This window comes from Rhineura floridana, chromosome 2, assembly GCF_030035675.1.
Source record: "Rhineura floridana isolate rRhiFlo1 chromosome 2, rRhiFlo1.hap2, whole genome shotgun sequence".
In the NCBI taxonomy this organism is placed as follows: Eukaryota; Metazoa; Chordata; class Lepidosauria; order Squamata; family Rhineuridae; genus Rhineura; species Rhineura floridana.
Window position 1 is genome coordinate 74,667,836 of NC_084481.1, and position 24,717 is coordinate 74,692,552.

The following is a 24,717-nucleotide window of genomic DNA, read 5'->3' on the forward strand; positions in this document are numbered from 1 at the left end:
TTTAAAAAATGCTTCTGGTAAACCAGATATGTACAGTTCATTGTGGGCACACAGATCACGATTTTTCATGCCACTGATTAACCTTCTTATATTTCTAGTATGTGCAAAGCTGCCTGCTGTGCTCAGTCCAAACATCTACCATAATCCAAGTACAGTTTGGACAAATTCTAAATGTGGAACAGCCTACATGCAGGATCATTTTGCATTTGATGTAATGTATGTATCTGGTCTGTGCTGTGTGGTTTTTAAGCCCATAAAGCATGGGAACTAATTGTTTAATTCAGGCCTCTGAATGCTGGATGTTTGCAAAGGGCCTGGTGGTGTATAATATCTAAGACCTGGGCATCCAGCAGGTCTGCGGGTTGGGCAGGTACACTAGCTAAGTGGCTGGGCTGCTGCAATTCTACAATCATTATGTTGATATACTGATCTATTTCATTTGAACCGACTCTGTATTTTTAGCCAAACTGAAAAACTCTTGAGCTCTATTTTCTTTTCTTTTTCTCAAAATAAATACCAGGCAGGATTGGTCCTACAGTTAGGCAGGGTGAAGTAGCCCTCTTCAGATGGCAATTTATTATTATAAACTGATACCTTATATTCCTGCCTGATCACTGAGGTCATCGGGGCAGTCACTATTAGTAGTCCCCCATGGCTCATTTGCGTGGCTTGTATCCAACAGGCGCTCCGCATTCAGTACTGTGGTCCCAGTTCTATGGAACTCCCTCCCAGACAGTCCCCCTCCCTTATGAACTTTCAGCCATCAGTGAATACTTATTACAGCAGGCATTTTTAGTGACCCCCCCCCATTTTATGGTTAACTATAACTGATTTTATGTTGTATTCCTGTTATACACCATTGAGAAATTAGGGTATGAAGCGGTATATAAACTATAAAATAATTAAATATCTTTATCCCTGTTGTATGGGTTTATGTTCTGCTTCAAGTATTGCTATATCTTGGGCCATTAATGGAACCAGGCATGCACTATTTGAAAAATGGGCCTGACCTTCACTGAACAGTAGATGGGTGGCATAGTGGGAAGGGTTCATAGAGTCCAGTTCATATGCTGCTGTAGTCTTTTTCTCCCATTGGAGGAAAAGGCTTAAATCCAAGGACATGACTTCTACAGTCCCCTATGTATGAATGAGCATAATGGGAGAGATGAAAATCTATGTATTGAGAGTGCTTGAGCCCGAAAATGGACAAATTGGGTCCCTTAAGTCAATGGGATTCAGTCTTAGATAAGTGTATAGGGCTGTGGTCTTAAAGTGGCTATTTTGTATATATGGTATTCCCATCACACGTACAAATGCAGGCTACTTTTCTGCTGTGTGAACTTCTGTGTGAAGGTGGAGACCACTATGCAACCCATGTACACACAAACTCTTGCATGACAAACATTTATTTCTTTATTAAAAGTAGTGCCATTTGAACTTACAGATCAAATTTCTCTAGCTCTCTCCTTTTGACATGCCTCTAGAATACAATTTGCACAATGCCAATCTGTAGTTCATATGGGTACTCTGTATGGAATTGTTTATGGATGTTTGCTTTAGTTTCCCTAAACCCTTTACAATTAATTACACCGGGGGCTAGTTTTTAATGTGCTTTCTGGTTATGTGCCTTCAGTTGTATGGGACAGTTAAAGAATATCAACAAGCCTTTTAAGTAGAGACCTTATGCCAGACTACATCTGTGCTGGAATTGCTTTTTAAGATGTTTTTAAAGTTGTTTTTAAAAGATTTTTTAAGGTTTTGTTTTAATATCTTTAAAAGTCTTTTGTTTTTAAGATGTTTTAGAAGTTTTTAGTGTTTTTGTTTACCATCCTGGGCTCCTCCTGGGATGAAGGGCGTGATACAAATTTAATAAACAAATAAATTTCAGCATGTCTTTTTTAAGAGCAGAAATTTTCTTAGAAAACATGGAGAATGCTATGTTTTAGGATTGCTACAGAACACCCATCAAAATGTGTGCTATTGTGGTTGCTTCAGGAAGTACATAGTCTGTCTTAGAAACAATTTGTGAGTCAACTTAAACCATCTACTGCAAAGCTAGGTGGCATTTGTCATGGTCATTTAAGCCTTAGCCCATTTAGAGCCTTGAACATTAAGTCTCTGTCGAGAAGCCTGACCTATTTGATAATGAGGTGGGGCTGTCTAGGGCATACTATCTGTTTCTAATGCACTCAGGTCCTAGTCACATTGATCAGAACAGCCAGAATACAGCTCCCACAATTAGCTACCTCCTCTAGACTGACTCTTACACCTGATTCAACAGGCAGTTTAATTTAGGACCTGATGCTGTGCAGTAATTTCTTCTCTCCAAAGTGCATGCAATAAGTTGTGAGAAGTGTACTTGGATCTCAAGACTGAGAGCAAAGTGTAGTAGTATTCCTTGTGGGGGGAGGGTGAAATGAAGGAGAAGATAATACAAAAGACTGAAATAGTACAAGGGAATGTATTTGCCATGTAAATAAGATTCATTTTTCCTCCGTGCAGAGAAGGCAGCAGCACACCAGAAAAAAATAAAATAACAACAACAACAACAGAGGGGGTGAAGGACCTGGACAGGTGATTATTCTGAAAGAAAAATAATGGTATTATCATGAAAACTTTGGAAGTTAGAGGTTTAATTCTAGAAAATGTACATCTGATCTCACCCGTGCTTTTTGTTCCTTCCTTCCCAAGGGAGGGACACTACATGTTGCCCTTCATTTTCACCCATGCTTAATATTCTAGAGCAATGACTGCCAATGTGTCAACTTCACAAGCAACTTCCAATAAGTAGAGCACTTATTCTTTGTGGTAGTTGTTCCCAGGTCCCAGTTTTAAACCAACTATAGACCAGACTATTCATTTATGGGTTTAGATGTCTTTGGACTTAGAAACAACATTTTATTTTATTTAAGTGACTGCAGTGTTGTGTTGTGTATGTTCTTATCAATTTTTTTTTAAGTTAAAATGATATAATGTGCTCTGATCTGGATGGATTCTGAACCATGATATCTCACTCTGTGTTGTTGCCTTGGGCTTCTCAGCCAAGCTATTGAATAGGTATAAGTTAACTCTTGAAGGGAGCTGGGTGGGCAGAGATGGGTAGCTCAGAGTGGTGACTTGGCGTGCCAGAGAGATCGCTTCCCAATGATACTTAATGCTGCATTGTTAATTCAAAAGGTGGTGGCATCTACTAATTTGTTACGATATTTTAAGGAAGGGTTAGGCCTACCAGGAAAAGTGGGAAACGGGAAAAAACCATTTAAATTGACACATAATGGCCTACTGGGGTGCCAGTTGAAGAGAAAGGACTCTTTGAAGGACCCCAATATACATCACAGATATCTGTCACATCAGTGCTCCCATCTAAACATATTTTATTTGATTCTAATGGAATTAACTTTCATGCTTAGGATTGCAGCTTTATTTCAGTTTTTGACTGATGGTTCAGTTGTAATTTGTACAGGAAAAATGTCCTTTCTTTAAGTAACCACAGAGGTCCAACTACTTCTCAGAAGGACACTTCCCACTCCACCACCTCTCCCGCAAAGGAAGACTTTTTGCTGGCAGATATGCTGGACTACGATATGGTCTGAAGGCCACCATCTTGCTGAAGCTGAGCAGCTCTGGATCCCATGACAGAAGAAAGGACAGATACAAACATAAGAAAATAATAAACAAACAACAATTAATGGTGAAAAACTGCAATCCTTTACACACATGCCTGGGTGCAAGTCCCACTGAACTCAATGAGCAGGGCCGGTGCCAGAGAATGGCCAGGTTGGGCCCTGTCTGAGGACTCCTGGGTCCCAGAGGGGCCTCTGAAGGGAAGTTTCCAGGCTAGAACTGGGAAACTCTGGATGCGTGTGCAACTCTCTCATATGATAAACTGAAGAAATGAAGGTTGGCACATCCACCTGGGCAGTATAATACTCTAGGCTCTGGACTGGCCCCTCCCAACCATGCTGGGCATTTTATGAGAGTGTAACTGAGAAACAAGGTCTTCCTGGCTCTGGTGGGCTTCTCCTGTTCCTTTGATTCTGACTCCTGTTTGTTCCTTGTCTCTGGCTTCTGGCTTGCCCCTAGGTTCACTGGCTCCATGGCGGATCTGTCCCATGGCTCTGACTTTTTGGTTATCCCTCAGTTCTGATTCCTGCATGTTCTTCACATGGCTTTCTCCTTGTTTCTGATTTCTGCTTCACTCTGGCTCTTGATATGTTCCTTTGGCCTGACTCTCAGACTTGCTCCTAAGCTCTGGCTCCTTTGTTCATCTCTAGGCCCCTAGTTCCCAGCCCCTTGCTCATCTTGGACAGCTGCCTATAGCTGAGCCCTGAGGCAAACATAGACTTTGGAAACTGCTGTTAAAAAAACAGAACCATCCCCACTTCTGGCTTGGATTACGTATGTTCCCTTCATCAGGCTGCCAAATCTTAACCATTAAAGATCAAAATCAAAGTGACATGGATGAAATGCAATATAAACAGAAAGGAATACTTAAGTGAGAAAACGAAGCACACATTTGAGAATCTAGAAGTTCATGTTTCATACTTAGACCCAGGAAGCACTTTATGCTCTCATTTGCACTCACAGCAGAAAACCTGTCTCACAAGATATTGGAAATGTTCCTGCAAACACTGCAATATTTTTGGACTTTTTAAAATGGTGCAGCTGGTGGTTTTGTTGTTTAAAAACTTATTTTTCAAACAGCCCATCTAGAGAGTGTAGTTGCTGTAGATAATAATGCTGCATTTTCATTATTATCTACTTCTTTCTTTTATTCTGCTACTGTAAAAAAAAAGCAATCATTTTATTTCAGGGGATGTGACTAGAAAATGGATGAAGTCCTTTGTTCTTAATTGCATAAAGTTCAGATAGCCACATTTTTGCATAGCTTTGCGAGTTTACTGATGTCCACATAGCCCATTCATACATCTTACAGTTACGATGAAAATACATTTATCATTGTCACATCTCTGCCCCCTCCTACATTTTTATTTTACAACAAGCAGTCATGATGGAAATGACCAGTTGTCTTTTATTAGAGCATTCTCCTTTTTTCAGAACAAGATAAATCTGAAATTGTAGAAATACAATGGCCACCGTTCAAGCAAAGTTAGGTCCCCTTGACATCAGTGGGACATATTTAAAGTTGTGTTTTAACTCTGCTATTCAAATAACTTTGGTTGGAGTGTGCCAAAATATGTGATTGCACACAAAAGAGGAAATGATCCCAACATTAGTACTTAGGAGACATGCCAGATAAACAAAACTGAATAAGTTAAAATAAACAAAATTGAAGTCATTAAAAAAGGAGGGGGAGATTGATGGATGAAGATTAAGGGAACTAAAGAACAAATCTAGACTGAAACATGTCAAGAGCTTAAAATTAAATTAGTAAACGATCAGTAAGCACAGCAGGGATTCTTGTGTTATTGCAAAATATCCAGTATGCAATTTTTGTAAAGGAACAGACTTTTTCCAGCCTATTTTATATCTGAAAGAGGAAAAATGCTACTATACCTATACATCATTTCATATGTATTTAACGAGGTATATTTTAGATGTGTCTGTTTATAAATGAAATCACTAATAGGCAAAAAACCTTGTGGTTTAAGAATGTACCTATAGCCAACAGATATTTCTATCAAACTTTAAAAAGCAGGGAAATTGGGCAGCTATAGTGAATGCACCAGGGAAGCAGGAGACCTGACCTCCTCTCTGAGATATTGTACTACCCTACAAATTTGTCAAAATGCAAACACAATTTGGGTTGGTCTTTCAAAGTCCAATCCACTTCCTGTGTAACTTGGAAGAATTTGGTAACATGTGCCTCTGAGCATATGGTGAGTGGTAGCAATACCTGCCATCTCCAAAGACGGAGAATTACATGTTTGTATGTTAGTTGGTGCTCTTCTTCCTTTGCTTCATTCCTGTGTTACTATTGTTTCTACAGAGAATCTAATCTGGAAAATTTTATTTCTCTCATTATTCATCCTAGAAACCTGTGTCAAATTTATTTTTATTAATTTCAAAGGCCCTCCCCCTCCCCTCCCCCTCCCCATGGTCAGTTTTACCTATCTTAAGCATGATTGCACAGGAGTAAATACCATTGAACTCAATAAGCATGCAAATTGTCAAACCTGCCCTCCCCTGCCCCTTCCTTTGCCCTTCCCAAAGGATTGGAGGGGGAGGGAAGGGGCAAGAGGAAGGGGATAGGAGGGAGGAGAAGGGAGGATTGGTTGGATCAGTTGGATACTTTTTGAATTCTATGGGACTTATTTCTGTGCAGTCATGTTTGAAAATGGGAATGGACTGCCTTCAAGTCGATCCCAATTTATGGCGACCCTATGAATAGGGTTTTCATGGTAAATGGTATTCAGAGGTGGTTTTACCATTGCGTTTCTCTGAGGCTGAGAGGCAGTGACTGGCCCAAGGTCATCCAGTGAGCTTCATGGCTGTGTGGGGATTTGAACCCTGGCCTCCCAGGTCATAGTCCAACACTGACCTGGGGGAGGGGCAGGGAGGGGAGGAAGAGGGGGAGGGGAGGAGATTCGATGGGTGAGCACTGGGCAGAGAGGAAGCCCCTTTCCTTTCCAAAAAGAAAACATTGTGAACAGTATCATTGCTTTTTAGGGTTTCCCCCACCTTTTTATCTTACAGCAGGCACATGTAGCCTCCCACCCAAATTTAAACCAAAGCTGTCCCTGGCCACATCCACACCAGGCCTTTATTTCACTTTGGACAGTCATAGGTTCTCCCAAACAATCCTGGGAAGTGTAGCTAGTGTAAGGTGCTGAGAGTTGTTAGCAGATGCCCTGTTCCCCGCACAGAGCTTCAATCAAAGTGGCTGACTGTTAAACCACTCTGGCCACTGGATCTCTGTCAGGAGAATAGGAGTCTCCTCTCAGCACCTTTCACAAACTACCCCTCCCAGGATTCTCTGAGGGAAGCCATGCCTGTCTCAAGTGAAATCAAAGTCTGGTGTGGGTGTAGCCCCCTGATTAGACAAGCCAAGCAGCTGTGAGTCTGGCTTTTAGAACACTGACAGTTGGTTCTCACTGAGCACGCCTGACATTATCATTCAGTTCAATGCAAAATTTCTTAAATTAATTAAAAATCAGCCAGGCATTTTTTTAACTTTTAGATGGAGGCCAGAGTATGGGGCAAGGTCAGTATTAGGATTACAGGTACTCTGTGAACATGGCTGATTTTCAATGAATTTCAACAGATTATGAGAACTCTCAAAGAAAAAAGTCCGAAAGGGCTCTGGGTTTTTTTCTCTCTCTTTAGACTTTGAATTCTCAATTCTCTCTGACTGTTTTGTGTATCGCCATGAAAATTGAGAGTGTTGTTAAGCAAGTGTTTCTGAGTTCAGGACTATTAGTTTTGTAAGGTTTTGTTTGGAAATGAGCTTATAGGAAGCATCAGAATGGCATGGGGGTATTTTCAATTTAACATTGCGGAATGTGAAAAATCCACTCTGGCTATAGTATACAACCACTCTCGTAGCTGTATAATGTTTGGCCATGCACAGGTTCCATCCAATTGTTTCCACCTGCCTTGCCCCCCACCCCTGCTCTTCGTGACATTTGTTTGGGGACTGTCCTTTACCAGGAAGATGAATGTTTTTGGTTTGCTGTTCCTGTTTTTTTAGCTTTTCTGTTATTGTTAGTTTTTATTGTTAGTCTCTTAATGTTTTGATGTTTGCATGTTCTGCTTTGTACGTCGCTTAGAGTGGCTGACAATTCAGCCAGATAAGCGACTAATAAGTCAAATAAATAAATAAATATAGTACTGATATACATTTAAAATTTATGAATGACATTTTTACAAATACTACATCTAGTACAGTTCCCATCTTTCCCCCCCTTTTAATAACATTCTAAGCTCCACAATAAACAACTATTAATCTGTGTTTCTAGAGCTGATAGTAAGAAGGGGGGGAGGATGTAGGGATTTTCACTAGAGTACTTGGTCAGGGAAAAATAATTCTTCTTAACTGGCCAAGCAAAGTCTACACCTTCAGGGGTCCCCATCATCACCATCTTTTATTTAATGCTTACATCTTGCATAATGGAGAAAGTGTGAAATTTTTGGAAGAACTAGGAGGAAGAGTAATGCTCATTACTGCAGCATATCCCACTTAACTAACCAGATGCAGTTTAGCGCAAGACCTCAATATCTGTTGGAACACCTCTCCCGCTATGAACTGGGTCGTACACTACAGTCTGCTATGAAGGCCCTCCTCCGGGTCCCGACTCATAGGGAGGCCCAGAGGGCAGTGACAAGATCAAGGGCCTTCTCAGTGGTGGCCCCCGAACTATGGAATAGTCTCCCCGAGGAGGTTCGCCTGGCGCCGACACTATCATCCTTTCGGCGCCAGGTTAAAACCTTTCTCTACTCCGAGGCATTTTAATTTTTTGTTAATGATTGTAATGTTTGTAATTTGATTTTAGCCTTTGCTGTTTTTAGATTGTGAAATTTGATTTTAGACTGATGTTTTTGTATTATATTGTATTTTATTGTATCTATGTTCACCGCCCAGAGAGCTATTGCTAGTTGGGCGGTATATAAGTTTTAAAAATAAGTAAAATAAAATAAAAAATATAAGATGAAAGAACTGACATCTCTTATGAGAACCTGAATTATTTTCTATAAACTCTATCTCCTCCCTTCCTTCTTCCTTCCTTCCTTCCTTCTGTCTTTTAGCAACACAGCTAGCATCTATGTTCTACAATGATAAATAAAAGCATGCATGCAATATTTTACCTAACTACTCATTAGGAAATATAGCTATTCCCCACTTTCCAGTGTTCTAACCAATGAGTTAAAGGGCACTGTGATGACTGGTAAGCACTTGGACATTTTACACTTTTAAAATGTTATTTAATTTTTTAAAATTAATTAATTTTTAATTAATATTGATAATGAAGTTAATTGGGTGGGAGCCAGTGTTTTTGATCCTCTGCTAATGTGTGAGAAAGGGAGGCGATATTTGCCAGTGCTTCCATCTCTACCCCCAGAATCTGGAACCTTCTAGAACAATGTGAGAGGTGGCACAGGAGGGCTGCAGGGGGGAAGGAGTAATGGTAAAAAAAAATGCCTCCCCTCCCTTATGGGGAAGAGGCTGGAATTTAGTGTAGACTGTTAGTGTTGCATGCAGAAAGTCCCAGGTTTAATCTTGGGTCTCCATGGTCCTAGTCGAACACTCTAACCACTATACCACATTGGCTCTTATTTGAGACAGCTTGTACCACTCCTGATGAAACAAATGAATCACAGCCTTCCAGGCACATATTTCGTCCTGCCAGGTGCCCAGTTATTTTTGTTGCCTTCATGAAACTGCAAAAACTGGGAAAATGGGTGAGTTGTGCTCAACTCAGTGGGCCATGTTGTGGGGGCCCTGAGACTTCAATACAGCCATCGGGATTTGCCTGCATACTATATTAGTTTGCTGCATTTTATAATTTTTAGAGTTAATAATGTTAACAAAGTGATTGAACCGTCACAGCATGCATCTGGAGTAGGTAGCAGGTGTGTAGGCAAGCAGTTAGATACCATTATCCCCCCTTTTAAATTATGTAAAGGCAAGCCAAAATCAGTCATGTGACCTATTGTACATTTCAGACAATATAAATGTTATAAACAGGGTATGAACTACAAAATATACGGCTACATTCCATGAATTTGTTCATTAGTTCTAGTAGGGTGCTGTCTTTGCGGTCTTCAATGTTTAGTGCCCTTCAAAACGAAGAAGAAGAAGAAGAAGAAGAAACAGATTGCATCAGTAAGTAAAGGTACTTGTGTATCTTTGAACATAATTGGACTGTTAATTCTTGTTCAGATAATCAAAGACAAGCTTTTGGAATAACAGGTCTCTACAGTTTTGTTTTCTCCTCTCCTTGGTTTGGGAAAGGCCAGCCAGCCCATAATCTATCCGTTTATCTCCCCTGACCTTTCCTGCACTATCCCAAACTTGCTGAGGGACGGGGCAGAAATGGAAAATGTCAGGCAAGGTTAAAACCAAGCACTCCTTCAACTGTGGAGTGCTTTTAAGTTGTTTGGACATTGACAAAATGAAATCTGACTCATTGTTCATGAGGATAAGAATGTATTTTTAAAAGAACAGCCGCAGTCTTACAATAAGGATTCTATAACTATTTCCTCAGTCTGAGATCTCTGAGCATCCGTGGAGCCTTTATTAGCTTGCATGGAAATGTAGTTTCAAACGCGGCCTGTGTGGTAGGGAAGTGCCATAGAGCCACCAGTGTCCTTTCAGTGATCTGTATTTAGCTTTCTTATTCCAAAGGATCAATCTTTTTTTTTTAACACCTGCCAGAGGAGTGTCAGTCATTTACCTAGTAATATGTTAAAAATGTATAGGTACTAGGAAAATTTAAAATCCCCAAGCTTAGTGATGGATTACCTTACCTTAATCTGTTTCTCTGATTTGCTTAAGGAGCAGCATTGTGCTAGTTTCCATTGTTGTTCATTTAGGGAAGTAGCAGCACCTTATCTACAAAAGATTAGGAAATATACATTTTCCATAGAGCTGGAAATTCCCACAGGCTGAAGGAATAACAGACCTTTTTAGAGAGGCATATGATTTTATATGCACATAGAAACATGGGAGATTCAGAAATACTGGACTGTTTAATGCACACGTTGAGCAGTTAAGGGTTGAGTGTGTTGGCCTCTGTTCTTTGTAAAGAGCAAGTGCTTCCTAGTCGGGAGTTTCCCTTCAGGAAAAGAATCTTGCCAGATTGTGGCCAGGTCTCTTGAGAGAATTAGAGCTCCCACTCTATTTTCTTACAGCCCATGCATTCCTCTCATGCTGTGGTGCCATGCAGGTGACCCCCCCGCCACGTGTTCTGTTTGAAGCTCTTCTGTCAATAGCTTTCCCACTCATGCATGCTGCCTACTCCCTCCACAGCGGAGGTCATTTGGCAGAGTGGAATGGAAATGCAAGAGCTGCAGTTAGCCTTAATTTCCCATGTGGGTTTTCTTGTGGGTTTGTTGGAGAATGATCACACAGAGAGCACCAAGCCACTAAGCAAATTTCAGCAGCAGGTGATTCTGTGAATGAAAATAGCCATGGGGTGACGGGATGGCACTTTAGGCTTAAAAGTAGTTATTATAGTAGACTTTGAGCCACGTGGGACATTTTTGCAGATACCCTAATTTAAGCCATGGTGTGACAGAAATTTGAAGTGCCATAATAACTCGAGTCACATCATCCCTGATTCCAAATCTGAGCCAATGGAAATGTCACAGATCAGATCAGTAATGGCATGTTATGTAGCAACCCAATTGTTTCACATTATGGTCCCCTAGATATTTTCTTGTGATTCACACTCCCCCCCCCAAAGAATTTTCATCGGATACTGACATTTTGCATTGCCAGAGGAAAATGACAGTGGCAGTTCGATCATAAAAGCCTTTTCATATGTTTGAAATGTTAACTTGTTGTTATCGGTTTTGAGTTCTCAATATTCTTCCACACAATAATCATTCAAAATTTGAAGTAGTTCTTGTGTATAAAAATACTGCTTGTGCAAATATGTTCCAATGATCTGCTAAATAAAAAAATGCATCTTATAAGCATTTTATATGCACTTGATTTCTTCTTATGACTCTAGAAATAATAACAATCTGCTGACCCTTTGCTGAAAGGATGTCCTCCCTCCCTTCTCTTGGATTGTGAATATATAGTCACATTTAGTTCCCATACTTACCTTTGAGTTTGTCCACGGAAAAGCCACAGGTTGGGATTATGGTGTCTTTGAGTCACAGACTTTGGTCACGATCTGAGAGAACCATTCACTAAGTGCTGTATAGAAATCCTTGATGCAGCTTCACAAGCTTCTTTAATACAAGTAGGGATAAGAGAATCTGTTAATTTCAGTTACTCTAACTTCCCCATTTTTCCAATCCTAAATTGTTCTCCCCATTTCCACAGCAGTATGTGATTTTTTTTAAAGTCCTCATGAAAATTCATCAGCATTTTAGGATGAATGTCTTCTGATATGCATATTTGTATGCCTTTTTGCCTAATATGCATATTTTTGCAAAGCCGTTTTCTCTAATATAATGCATTTTGTACATTATTTGCATTACTATATGCATTTTATACACACTGTACCCTAATGTATGCATTTTTGTACACATTACTTGGCTGGAGAACTACATTGCACAATTTGGAGAAATGTGTATTTCAAAGGATGGATATATTTTGCTTCACTTATTGTTTTGGAAAGAGTGAATTAGGCAGGTTCACCTAACGTGAACTGAATCAAATTTCTCTCCCATCCCTAAATGCAAGGCTGATGAACACTAGAAATAAAGAGATTCTGGGACCTGATGGCTGATCCCAAGGTGTGTCTGGGAGTTGGAACAAGGCCATTTTCCCCTGGTCAGGTGTGAACCCTAAATGCAAATAACAAATGATACTGGGACACACGCACCCCACCATCCTTGCTATTTATTTATTTATTTATTATACTTGTATACCGCCCCATAGCCGAAGCTCTCTGGGCGGTTTACAGTAACTAAAAACAAATACAATTTAAAATACATCTTTTAAAAAACAATTTAAAACACATTTTAAAAATTTAAAACAATATAAAACAATATATCTATCTGGGCCTAGGCCCTGTTTTTGCCTGAAGGACACTGTTTGGATTCCAGCCCATGTGAGGCAGGATTTCTTACTTTGTAACCCAGTACCAACAATCAATATGCCAAGCAGTAATAGAATCAAAAACTTGCTTAAGAAGGAACATTTTCCATTGCTGGTGAAAGACAAAGAAGAAAATGATCTAACCTCTTGGGGCATGGAGTTCCTCATATGTGAGGAACCCACCTTTCCTGGGCCTGACATTTATATATAATGTCAGGGTAGTGAAAATTCAAGCCACAAGCCAGCTCAAAGGGAGTATTTAAAGTGTGCACCCAATTCTTCCATTGCATTCCAAGGATGAATGTGTGTTTGTTGGCTTGCATAATTTCTGACAACCAGCCGTCTTGCTATTTCTATTTGTGTACTGGCACTTCAAGTTGCAGAGCCATTTTACTGAATGTGGCCATTTTGTGCAAATAAATATTTTAACCATAGTAAAATGTGTGTGGTTCTTGTTAAATTCCCCTAAGTAAGCAAGGCAGCAATTGGCATTTCTAAACTCATAGAGTTCAGTGCAACAATCTCCAGCAAAGATCTCCAAAAGTTATAGTCCCATGAACAGGTTACCATGCATGTGTATATGGACACCTGAGCAGATTTGGTAACATCAAGTTGTTTTGGGCTTGACAGATAATATAAAGTGGTGGCAGAGCTTGGAAAAGTTACTTTTTTGAACTACAACTCCCATCAGCCCCAGCCAGCACGGCCACTGGATTGGGCTGATGGGAGTTGTAGTTCAAAAAAGTAACTTTTCCAAGCTCTGAGTGGTGGACTGGATGAGGGCCAATAAACTGAGTTTGAATCCTGGAAGACGGAAGCTCTGTGGGCAGCTGGTTCCTGTGTCTGGAAGATAGAACGGTTGCCTGTTCTGGATGGGGTTGCACACTGTCTTAAGGAGCAGGCATGTAGCCTGGGGGTAGTCCTGGATACATCTTTGTCATTACAGACCCAAGTGACCACGGCGGATAGGAATACCTTATACCAGCTTCATCTGATGCACTAGCTATGGCCATATCTTGATATGGATAATTTTGGCCACTGTAGTCTATGCACTGGTAAACTTAAGATTGGGTTACTGTAATGCGCTCTATGTAGGGCTGCCCTTTGGCCTGGTCCAGAAGCTCCAGCTGGTGCAGAATGCAGTGACTAGACTGCAGTCGATGGCAGATGGCTGACAACATGTAACCTTCTGCTAAAGCATCTGCATTTGCTGCCCATATCCTATGCAGCTAGGTTCAAGGCTCTTGTGTTGATATGCAAAGCTCTGAACAACTTGGGTCCAGGTCCGCTTGAGCCCCTATATCCCACCCCGATCACCAAGATCCTCTACAGGAGTGTTGTTAGTTAGCCCCCTTGTTACAGAGGTCCGACTGGCCTCAACCAGAAGTTGAGCATTTAGTGTCACAGGTCCCATCCAGTGGAACACTCTTCCAGCAACGATTCAGCAGGCATCCTCACTTTTGACTTTCAGGTGCCTCTTGAAGACTCTTTATGCCAACAGGACTATGCAGTTTAAAATGTCTCTTGAGTAGCTAGTCATTTTAATGATTGTTTTCTATTGTTTTATATGCTTTCATGTTGCTGAACACCACCCTCATGTTTTGCGAGAGCGCAGTTTATAAATACATTTGTACATAAAGTTATTATTATTATTATTATTAAATATATCTTTCCTGCCCTTCTACCCTAAAATAGAGCAGTCAGGGTGGCTTGCAATAAAATCATACACAATAAAAACACAAAAAACATTAAAATAGATAAAAATACATAAAATACAGTTAAGAAATCTAGGGGAGTGATATTAAAAGGGGACTAAAAAGGTAAAACTAAAAAGGGGAACAAATAAATTCAGGCTCAGCCTTCAGTCCCTCCCAAAGTCTGTCTAGATCAAGATGGTTTTCAAAAGTCTCCAGAACACCATCAGGGAGGGAGCAGAGTGGGCTTCTTAGGGTAGGGTATTCCAGCGCTTGGGGGCCACTGCTGAAAAGGCTCTCTCCCATGTGCCTGCCAGTCTAACATCTTTCATTCAAGGCATGCAGAAGAGACCAGAGGCAGCTGATCTTAAATCGCAGGTACATATGGACATAAGCAGTCCCTCTTATAAATACATTGGCCCAAGTGCTGTTTAAGGCTTCAAAGTTTAAACCCAGCACTTTGAATTGGGCTCAGAAACAAACTGGGAGCCAGTGGAGTCGATAAAGCATAGGGGTGATATGATCTCCACACTGTGATCCAGTTAACATTCTGGCTGCTGCATTTTGAACCAACTGTAATTTCGCAACTGTTTTCAAAGGTAGCCCCACATAAAGTGCATTACAGTAATCAAGCCTTGATGTCACCAATGCATGTATCACTGTGGCCAAGTCAACCGCTTCCAGAAATGGGTGCAGCTGGTAGACCGGTCTGAGTTGGCCAAAAGCACTCCTGGCTACTGTAGCCAGTGGATATTCAGAGCAGGATCCAGGAGTACTCCCAAACTGTGGACCTGCTCCTGCAAGGCAAGTGCAATCCCATCCAGAACAAGTTGCAGCCCTATCCCTGGCACAGCTTTCCCCTTGACCAGCTACACTTCCGTCTTGTCTGAATTAAGTTTCAGTTTGTTAGCCCACATCCAGCCCTTCACAGCTTGAGCCACCGTTTTAGGATGAGGACTCCCTCCCTGCAATCAAATAGTAAGGAGAGACAGAGTTGTGTATCATCAGCATATCAATGACATTGTACTCCATATCTCTGGATGATCTCTCCCAGTAGTTTCATCTAGATGTTAAAGGGCATGGGAGACAGAATAGAACCCTGAGGGACCCCATATGCCAGCAGTCAGAGGGTCAAGCTGTAGTCTCCCAGCACCACTTTCTGGGCTCTGTCTGCCAGGTAGGACTGGATCTGTTGTGCCTCCCAATCTCATCCTAGCTAGACGGCCCAGAAGGATACAATGGTCAATGGTACTGAGAGTCACCAAGACGTCCAGCAGCACCGACAGGGATGCACTCCCTCTATCTGATGCCCAGCCTAGGTTATCAAGCAGGGCGACCAAGGCAGTCTTTGTCCATAACTAGGCCTGAAGCTTGATTAGAAAGGATCTAGATAATCCGATTCATCCACAAAAACTTAAATAAAAGTGATAACAACCAGTATCTTGAATTATGCTTGGAAATGGACTGGGACTCTGCGAAACTGGTACAATAAGGGGGGTCTCATGATCCCAGCACCTTAGAGACAGCATTGTGCACCAGTGGAAGTTTCTGGGTGGTTCTCAAGGGCAGCCAACGTACAATGTGTTCCAACAGTCAAGGGAAGATGCAACTAACGTGTAGGATCATGGCCAACTCGAACCATACCAAGAGGAGACACAACTGGTTCACCAGCTGAAGCTGGGCAAAGCATTCCTACTTACCTGGGATTCCTAGCACAGTTCCTATCTGGACTATTGTGTTGATACACTTGGTGCTACACCTTTTTGAAACTGTTTTAAGTTGCTTTTGAAGTTACAAACTTTAGTAGTTACAAACACTACTAAATTACAGAGGTTTTGTTCTATTTTCATTTCTTCAGGGGGCTAGATAGGATCCAAACAACTTGATCAAAGGCAAACTAGTGAAACTATAACTCTGTTCAATGATCATATAGATTTGATGATAATTTTTGACTAAAAACTTCCTTTGAGGATGACTCAAGAGTGGGTGACTGCATTTTTTTTAATGCTGAAGGAATTAGAGGAATGGTACAAAAATGATTAATGCAAGGTTTGGTTCTGCTCTTTTCAAATATAGATGGGATCATCTTTTAAAGCTAGAGTAATTGTTGAAGTCCATTGAAAGTGTGATGAATAATTAATAAATAAATGATAATGATCTTATCTTTTTTATTTAGTACATGTAACTTACGCAAAATAACTTCACTGGTTGTATGGTACAATCACACTCTGATTCTACTCTTGGTTCTGCACTACGATAGACAGTATGTGGAGATTCTATTACCCTTTGCTCAATAGGTGAAACCTCTCTTGCAGATGCCCCTTGCTAGGAAGCTCCAGAAATGGAAGAAGTTAATTTTATTGTATTTTTCTCTTGGACAGTGTGTTCTGCTGGAAGGAGGGGCTGTTAGCAGGAGAGGAAGCTACCTCTCTCTCTCTCTCTGTCTCTCTCTGTCTCAGTAAGGCCCTAGTCACACGGGAGCTAAAAGACGCATTAAAGACGCAGCTTTTGCCATCGTGATTTGCAAGGTTCACACTTCCTACCTTCAAATCCGTTGTTTTCCATTCACACTAGTCGGCATTCCTTTGGGAAGGATTGGTGTCACTGTTTCATGCCCTGCCGCCAGATTTACACTGTTTCTTTTCAATTGAATTCCTCTCCCTGCTGAAGCCTGACAGCTTGTTAGCATGTACATTTCACAAAGAAATGAAAACCAGCCATGAAAGGGTTAACTGACAGTAAAGAGTAAAGCAAAACCCTCAGGCGATACAGGTGCAGACCCTAAATCACCTAATGACTAAATGACCGTGATGAGCTATAAAGACAGGAAAAGAAAAGAATGTGTTTTGGGGTGTGGGGAAATAAAGAGGAGAAAGACGGACTGTGTAATTTGTGTATTCGATGCTGGAACTGCTTTATGTCATTCTACTGATAAAAGACCGTAAAGCAAGGGAGTGACTACAGTCGGGTAGGTCAGTGTATGTCTGCCAGAGCAAACACCAACACAGCTTTGGGGTGCAATTGACACAATACTGATTGGGGGGGGCAGAATGGTTTTCTTTGTCAGTTTCATTGTTTCTTCTTGTCAACTGCATACCTGTCCAGGCTGAAGCCCAGAGCCTGGGGGTGCAATTTACATGAAACTGATTAGAGTGAGGGGGGGGAGGAAGGAAGGCTATAGCAAACTCTGATGTAGGAGAACAGAGAGGGAGGTGGAAGTGGCTAGTTAAGCCACTGGAAACAAATTGGAATTCATGGAGAGTTTAGTAGGCGGAGAAAGGGGAGTATCTGAAAGCAAGAAACGTCAAAGCAAAGCACCTACATTGAGTAATGTTGGGAAGTGGAGACAGTTTTTCCTTCACTTTTCGCATTATCCCTGGATTGGTTTAATGAAGATTTAAATGGAAAAACTGCATCCTAGCTTATCTTTGCCTACAATGTCATGTGAATCATGCTAATTAAATGGGGATGCAAGTAGTACCAATCTTGCAGTAAATTGTCATGTGAACGGGCCCTAAGTCTTTCTTAGCAGAGAATTCCTGAGGAGGGCACTGAATATCATTAGTATTCCTATTAATTCATAGAAAATTTCATATTTACTGGCTCAGAAAAATTTGGTGGCTCATAATTCTTGCTTCAAATATAAGGCAAGCATTAGAGCAGCCTTTCCCAACCAGTGTGCCTCCAGATGTTGTTGGACCACAACTCCCATCAGCCTCAGCTAGCATTGCCAATGATCAGGAAAGATGGGAACAACATCTGGAGGCACACTGGTTGTGAAAGGCTGCATTAGAGGTTCAAAAGTTCTTCCCAGATCAGATTAAAAACTGACCCAGAGAAGAACTAAGTATTCCTTTCTCCTTACTCCCTCCAAGCTACCTGTCACTCTCCCTTTGTTCTACCCATCAATCCACACACCCACTTATCTCCCTTGCAGCTCTGGCAATAGAGGCGAGAGGATGAGGCCATGAAGAGCCGGCAATTGTTGCCTAAATGCTGTAGATACTATAGGGGTGACAGAAGAGGATTCTTTGAATCTCCCATTTTTTTCTTTTACCTTAAATAAATTCACTTTAGGAACCCCAGCAAACAACCATCTAAGTTGTGGTCCATATTAGTGTTTTAACACCACTAAGAAAATGCATTAATAATGCATTTCAAAAGTCTCAGGCAGGGCCGGTTCTAAAGGTCGGCCAGGTTGGGCACTGGCCCGAGGACCCCAGAGCTACAGGAGCCCCTGAGGGGCCCTCAGCTCCCCTTCCACAATCAGCGCCCCCCCACATCCCCCACTTACCTGTCAGCTGGCTTTTTAGCATTGCCCTTAATGAAGATGGTGGCCGCAGCTTCCCTAAGGTACTGAAGCCTCTGCCGCCATCTTAGTTGATGGCAGAGATGTGCACACGTAGCACGCACATGTGCCATCAACAAAGATGGCGGTGGAGGCTTCATTCCCCTTAGGGAAACCGTGGCCGCCATCTTCATTAAGGGCAATGGTAAAGACTAGACAGGTAGGGGAGCTGTGTGTGTGTGTGCGGGGGGCGTGCGTGCACACACATGCATGCATGCGCACACACCCCCACCCACCCACTGGGGGCCCAGGGCAAGCTGATGCCCAAGGGCCCCCGCATGCCTGGAGCTGGTCCTGGTCTCAGGTCACCTCTGTAGTTAGCTCTTTGGAATACAAATGGCCATAACACTGGTAAAAGGCACTCTTAGCCACAGAGACTTGGGCCTCTAGTGAAAAAGATGAATCCAGGAGTACCCCTAGGCTAGGACCTGGTCTTACAGAGGGAGTGTGACCTCCATCCAGAACAGGTAACCTGCCTATTTCCTGGACATGGGAACCACCTACCCAAAGACCTCCATTTCCCCAGGATTCAAGCACAGTTTATTGGCCCTCATCCAGTCCACTACAGCCTTCAGACTCCAATTCAAAGTGTGCACAGCTTCTCCTTATTCAGATATTATTTGCGTATTCTCAAACATGAGAATACTTGTAAGAATACATTTACATTCTGGAAAGATTCTCTTGGTCAGAATAGAATTCAGGGTACCAAACCATATCTTAGCCTTCAGCAAAGCATGCAAAATCTATACACGAGAGAAGGGAGTGTGGGGAGGAGCATGCTAAGCTCCTCCCTCATTGCATCTCCCATCACCCTTAGGATGTTGCCATGTTTTATACAAGTTGTTGTTTTAGTCTAAACAGATGTCTTATCTCTTTTGTGAATCTGATGTAACTTTTGCCTGAAATCGCCATTTCATACTATACAAGCACCTGACACAGTCTCAGGCTAATGCCAGGGCTCTGGGTATCCTATCACTGATGTCTGCCCTGGAGTTGCCTTTTTCTACTTGTTAATGTTTCTTTTAAAAATAAACTTGGTCATGTAGGGAAGGGAACCCAAGGGGGGAAGGAGGGGGAAATATAATGGGGCCCACTGGCAGGGACTTTGCTGAAGCCCTCCTCGGTTCAGAAACTGTCCCTACTGTGGAGGGGCTATTGTGCAAACCTTAAAGCAGAATTCTGCTGCCTGTGGCAAAAAGGGGAAGATCTACTAAACCACATGTACTGGGAACACTTAAAAAAACCCCTAGAATGTTCCATGTGGATTGGACGATCCAATCTATTGTTCCATCTAGGAATCACAAGGTGTTGCGCTTGCAGAAGAAACACTACTTCAGTTGAGATGCAAAGGCCCAGAAAAAAAAACAGAAAAGTATTAGGAGTCTCCCCTCCCCAGTTTTTTCCAGTTTGTGGGGGGGAACAGTAGGGTAGTGGCAAATTCAGAAGTGCAGGGTCCCTCCATGATAGTCACAGCCACACACACACCCTTTTTTTGATGCTGGGTTGAGAATGAGCTCCTTGTTAATACCTTCTTCCACAATAACAGACATCTCTAGCACCCAATCAGCATGAAGGGAGGGGAGTGTTAGCTACTGAAAAGAATCTTCTCATGGGCTGACTCACCTCCTTTCACTCTGATTGGCTCAGCTGGAAAGGTCAAGGAAGCATGTTAGTAGACTCTTCTCTGTGACAAACCAACTCCCCTTTCATGCTGATTAGCTTGTAGGATGCTGGAAACATAGGAGTACTAGGAAACATAGAAATGCTGGGACCCTGTTTGAAAAAAGTAAGGGGTCTAAGACCCCCCCCCCGAGATCCTGGACAACCACACCCCTGTGGGGAAATTTTGAAAAAAAAACCCACAGAAAAAACCCATTTTTCCTGCATTTCCCCCCTGTTTTTTCCCCACTGGGCCTTCACATCTCTATACTTGAGTAGGCTATTAGCTTTAAACTCAGTGAAGTATAGCTTTCAATTCAATGCTGAGATCAGATTGGCTAACTATTCATCTCTGACTGTGTTTGTGTCCTCCTCGCAATTTCTATGATCTCAGCTTCTGCTTGTGCACATCACTTTCTACTGCAAAAACAACTCTCTGAATTGGGTGCCTTATCTTCTTTTTGTTAAGCTCATACATTGTTGAAGTACAAGAATTACATTTTGTCATTATAGAGTCTCTGTGTGTTTCCCCCCTGGTCGAATGGTGTGTTCCCCATAGAGCCATGTGTATACACAATTCTTATGAAAAAGTAATGCTTTTCATCCCAGTGCCTACACACACAAACAATTAGAATGCGCCATTGTTTGGCTAATTAAGAAACTACTGAATTCATTCTAAAATCTAATTAGATCCATGTTGTTGTGGGGAAATCTTTAAAGTCACACATACCCCAGATGTAAATGAACTTTCAAAGAAATTTACTAATATTTAATTCAGTGGCTTTATAGCTAATGGGAAATAACCTTATCTTTCACTTTGTTTTGTTTTCTGCTTTACAAACTCTGTGTTGATTTAAGGAGCCGGATATAGGACAAATTTCCTTCTAGTTAAGGATTCAAAAAAGAGTGACTGCTTCTCAAATTGTATCCCAGGTTGTAAGTATATGCCTATTATATACAAATCTGTTTAGGAGATCTTAGTTTCCCAAAGAATATTTGCCTGGCCAAGAAATTCAAAGGAAATTTGCTTGTTCCAGTAGTTGCAACATGGTTAACCATTGCTTAAGGCTGCTTTCTTTCTTTCCACAACTCTGCATTATGATTGCACTGAAGCTTGCCACAGCATCTGAATGTTTACAATAACTTAAGTTGAACAATGTATGTTGGGGTCCAAGATGGCAAAGAAGGGACAAAACACTAAAACCATCTTACAACATCTTAAACAAAAAGATTAAAAATAAAATATCTTAAAAACATCTTTAAAAGCAATTCCATCACAAATGCAGACTGGGCTAAGGTCTCTACTTAAGAGGAAAGAAGAAGGTCTTCAGTAGGCACCAAAAAGATAACAGAGATGACGCCTGTCTAATATTTAAGGGGAGGGAGTTCCAACAGGTCAGTGCCACAACACTAAAGATCCATTTCCTATGTTGTGCGGAACAGACCTCCTGATAAGATGGTATCTGCAGGAGGCCGTCACCTGCAGAGCGCAGTGATTGACTGGTATATAAGGGATAAGACAATCTTTCAGATATCCTGGTCCCAAAGCTGTATAGAACTTCACACACCAAAACCAGCACCTCAAACTTAACTGGGTAGCTAATGGGCAGCCAGTGCAATTCTTTCAGCAGTGTGGTAACATGTTGGGGATATCCTGCCCCAGTAAGTAGTTGTGCTGCATTTTGCACCAGCTGCAGCTTCCAGACCAACCTGAAGGGCTGCCCCACACAGAGTGCATTACAGTAATCCAGCCTTGAGGTTACCAGTGAATGGACAACAGTGGTCAGGCTATCTTGGTCCAGAAACAGCCACAGCTGTCTTACCAGCCGAAGCTAGTAAAAGACACTCCTAGCCACTGAGGTCACCTGGGCCTCTAGCAACAAACATGGATCCAGGGGTACCTCAGACTATGAACTTGCTCTTCCAGAGGGAGTACGACTCCATCCAAAGTAGGCAGTTGACCAATTATCTGAACTCAGGAGCCACCAACCCACAGTGTCTCCATCTTGCTAGTATTCAGTTTATTGGCCCTCATCCAGCCCACCACTGAGTCCAGGCACTGGTCCATGATTTTAATGTTTAAAGTGGTATGATTCTGCTTTAAATGTATAGTGTAGATGGGGCCTAAGTCTGGAACATAATATACCTCAGAGGAGAGGCCGTTCCATAAGCACAGAGCTACTATACCACTTTGATTCTGCTGAAAGAATAAACAGGGCCTGATGAAAGACTGAATCTGTTGAGGTTTTGTCTATATTGTAGAATATATTGCATCTGTGGATGGAGGAGAAATTTGATTAAGTTCTTATTTAATGGTGAACCTACCCAATTTGCACTTTCTGATACAATATGTGGAATTGCCATCTTTTGAAATTTGCCTTTCTCTGAATTTTGCGCTGCAGTTCTCTAGCCAAATAAGGTGTGCAAAAATACAAATAAATGGGTAAACCATGCATAAAAATCATATATGAGTGAAAATAACTTACAAAAATGTATTGTATTAGGAAACATTACTTCGCAAAAATGTTTATATTTGGCAAAAATTACCTACCAAAATGTGTATATTTGGAGAAATTCTCATGAAAATACTGATGATTACTTTTTGTAAAAAAATCATAAACTGGTGTAAATGTGGATAAATGAATTTATGATTGGAAAAATGAGAAACTGAGAGAAATAGAAATTGACAAATTCACCCATCCCTAATCCCTGAGCATTACCAATATTTTGACATCTAGCATCTCTCACTATTCAAGAAGAGCCAATAAGAAAACTCAGCAGTTCAACTAATACACTGCTCTTTATACATAAATCAGTTCACTCCACCGGTGCTTTCACACAGATGGATTCAAAGTCTATCTAATAAAGTGGGAGGACACTATAAAGTGAGGTCAAAGTGGATCTTTCAAGGTCCTTGTCCTTTCATAGCAGAATGGTGACTTTTTAGAAAGTAATTTGTGCGGTCAGCTTGCCATTAAATATTTGGAGGGGGGAGAGAGGGGAGAGAGGGAGAGAGGGAGAGAGGGAGAGGGAGAGGGAGAGAGAGAGAGAGAGAGAGATGCTTTTCATCACATTTGGTGTGAAATTTAAACATAAGCAGGACTACCAATTAATTAGTTGAGTCCTGTTCTTCCAAGATACCTTTCACAGTCTTTGTTACTGACTCTTATCGATAGACTGCACTTGGTATGAGACTTGTATATCAATGAAATACCAGAGAGTTTTCCTGAGTCAGCACAGAGGCAAAGAAAAATAGAAAACCTTGCAGCTTTGAATCCCCTGAGGGAAAAAACTGGCCCATTAAGATAATTCCTGGAAGACGCAATAATGTTTACCTCATGCATGAACATTCTCTGCCTACCAGCTGGGAGTTTTGGGGGGCAACTAACTGCATCAGGTGATTAACAAATCTACAGCACAAAACTGGGTTGGATCCAGAGTTTCCACACAGTGAACTCACCACACTGCATGCTCCCACTGAAAAGAAAGAAGGCAGTTTCCACCAATTCCTTTTTTCCCTTCTGCAGCCTCCTGTACCTCTAGCAAATCTGATCTGGAGGTTTGAGGGTGTGGAGGACTGTGTGGGAGGTGTATGAAGAGGAAACGGAAAAACTTGTCAAAGTTGGCTTTTCTTTTCCTCTGGCGGGATAACAGGCCCGATCTGCAGATTTAAAGCACTATTTATACCACTTTAAATAGTCACAGTATTATTATTAACTGGGAACTACAGTTTGTTAAGGCTGCTTAGAATTGTTAAGAGACCCCTGTTTCTCACACAGAGCTACAATTTCCAGAGTTCCCTGGAAAGATGGTTATACCACTCTGGGAAATGTAGTTCTATGGAATAGGGGTCTCCTAGTAATCGTGGTTCCCAGGATTCTTGGGGGGAAGCCCTGACTGTTTAAAGTGGTATATTAGTGCTTTAAATAAATGGTGCAGAGGGCATGCTTCCCCAAATGGTAAGAACCTTTCCTTTCTTGGAAAACCAAGTCTGGATCCAGCCAACTGCATTTTCCTAGGATTGCTAGAAGTAATTGTTTTGTATTGGGAACTATTTCTATTTGTTTACTTGGTATTTATGAAGCGCCCACAATGCATACAGAACTGAGCAGATATGTGGTCCAGACTGTTTATAAACCTTGAGGACATAAAGTAATATTGCAAAAAGATTGCCTTCCATGTGAGGCACACATTACTTTTTCACCCTTCTGTTAGTTTTGGATCCTTTTTAACCTTAACTCTTGGGTGGATCTGATAAAAGAGAAGGCTGAGAACAGTGGTTTATAAAGAGCAGTATTGTATAAGGGAGAAATAAGTTTAATATTTTTCAGAATCTTTGG

General features: G+C 41.5%; 1 long non-coding RNA gene across 1 annotated transcript; it reads right to left on the reverse strand.

The window, feature by feature from the left end:
• Nucleotides 1–3,411: 3,411 nt before the first annotated feature.
• On the reverse strand, nt 3,412–17,061 carry LOC133378170 (uncharacterized). Its single transcript, XR_009760896.1, has 4 exons — nt 16,914–17,061; nt 11,733–11,862; nt 10,429–10,513; nt 3,412–3,623 (listed from the first exon to the last, which is right to left on the reverse strand). It is a non-coding gene; the product is annotated as an uncharacterized LOC133378170 (long non-coding RNA).
• Nucleotides 17,062–24,717: the final 7,656 nt, after the last annotated feature.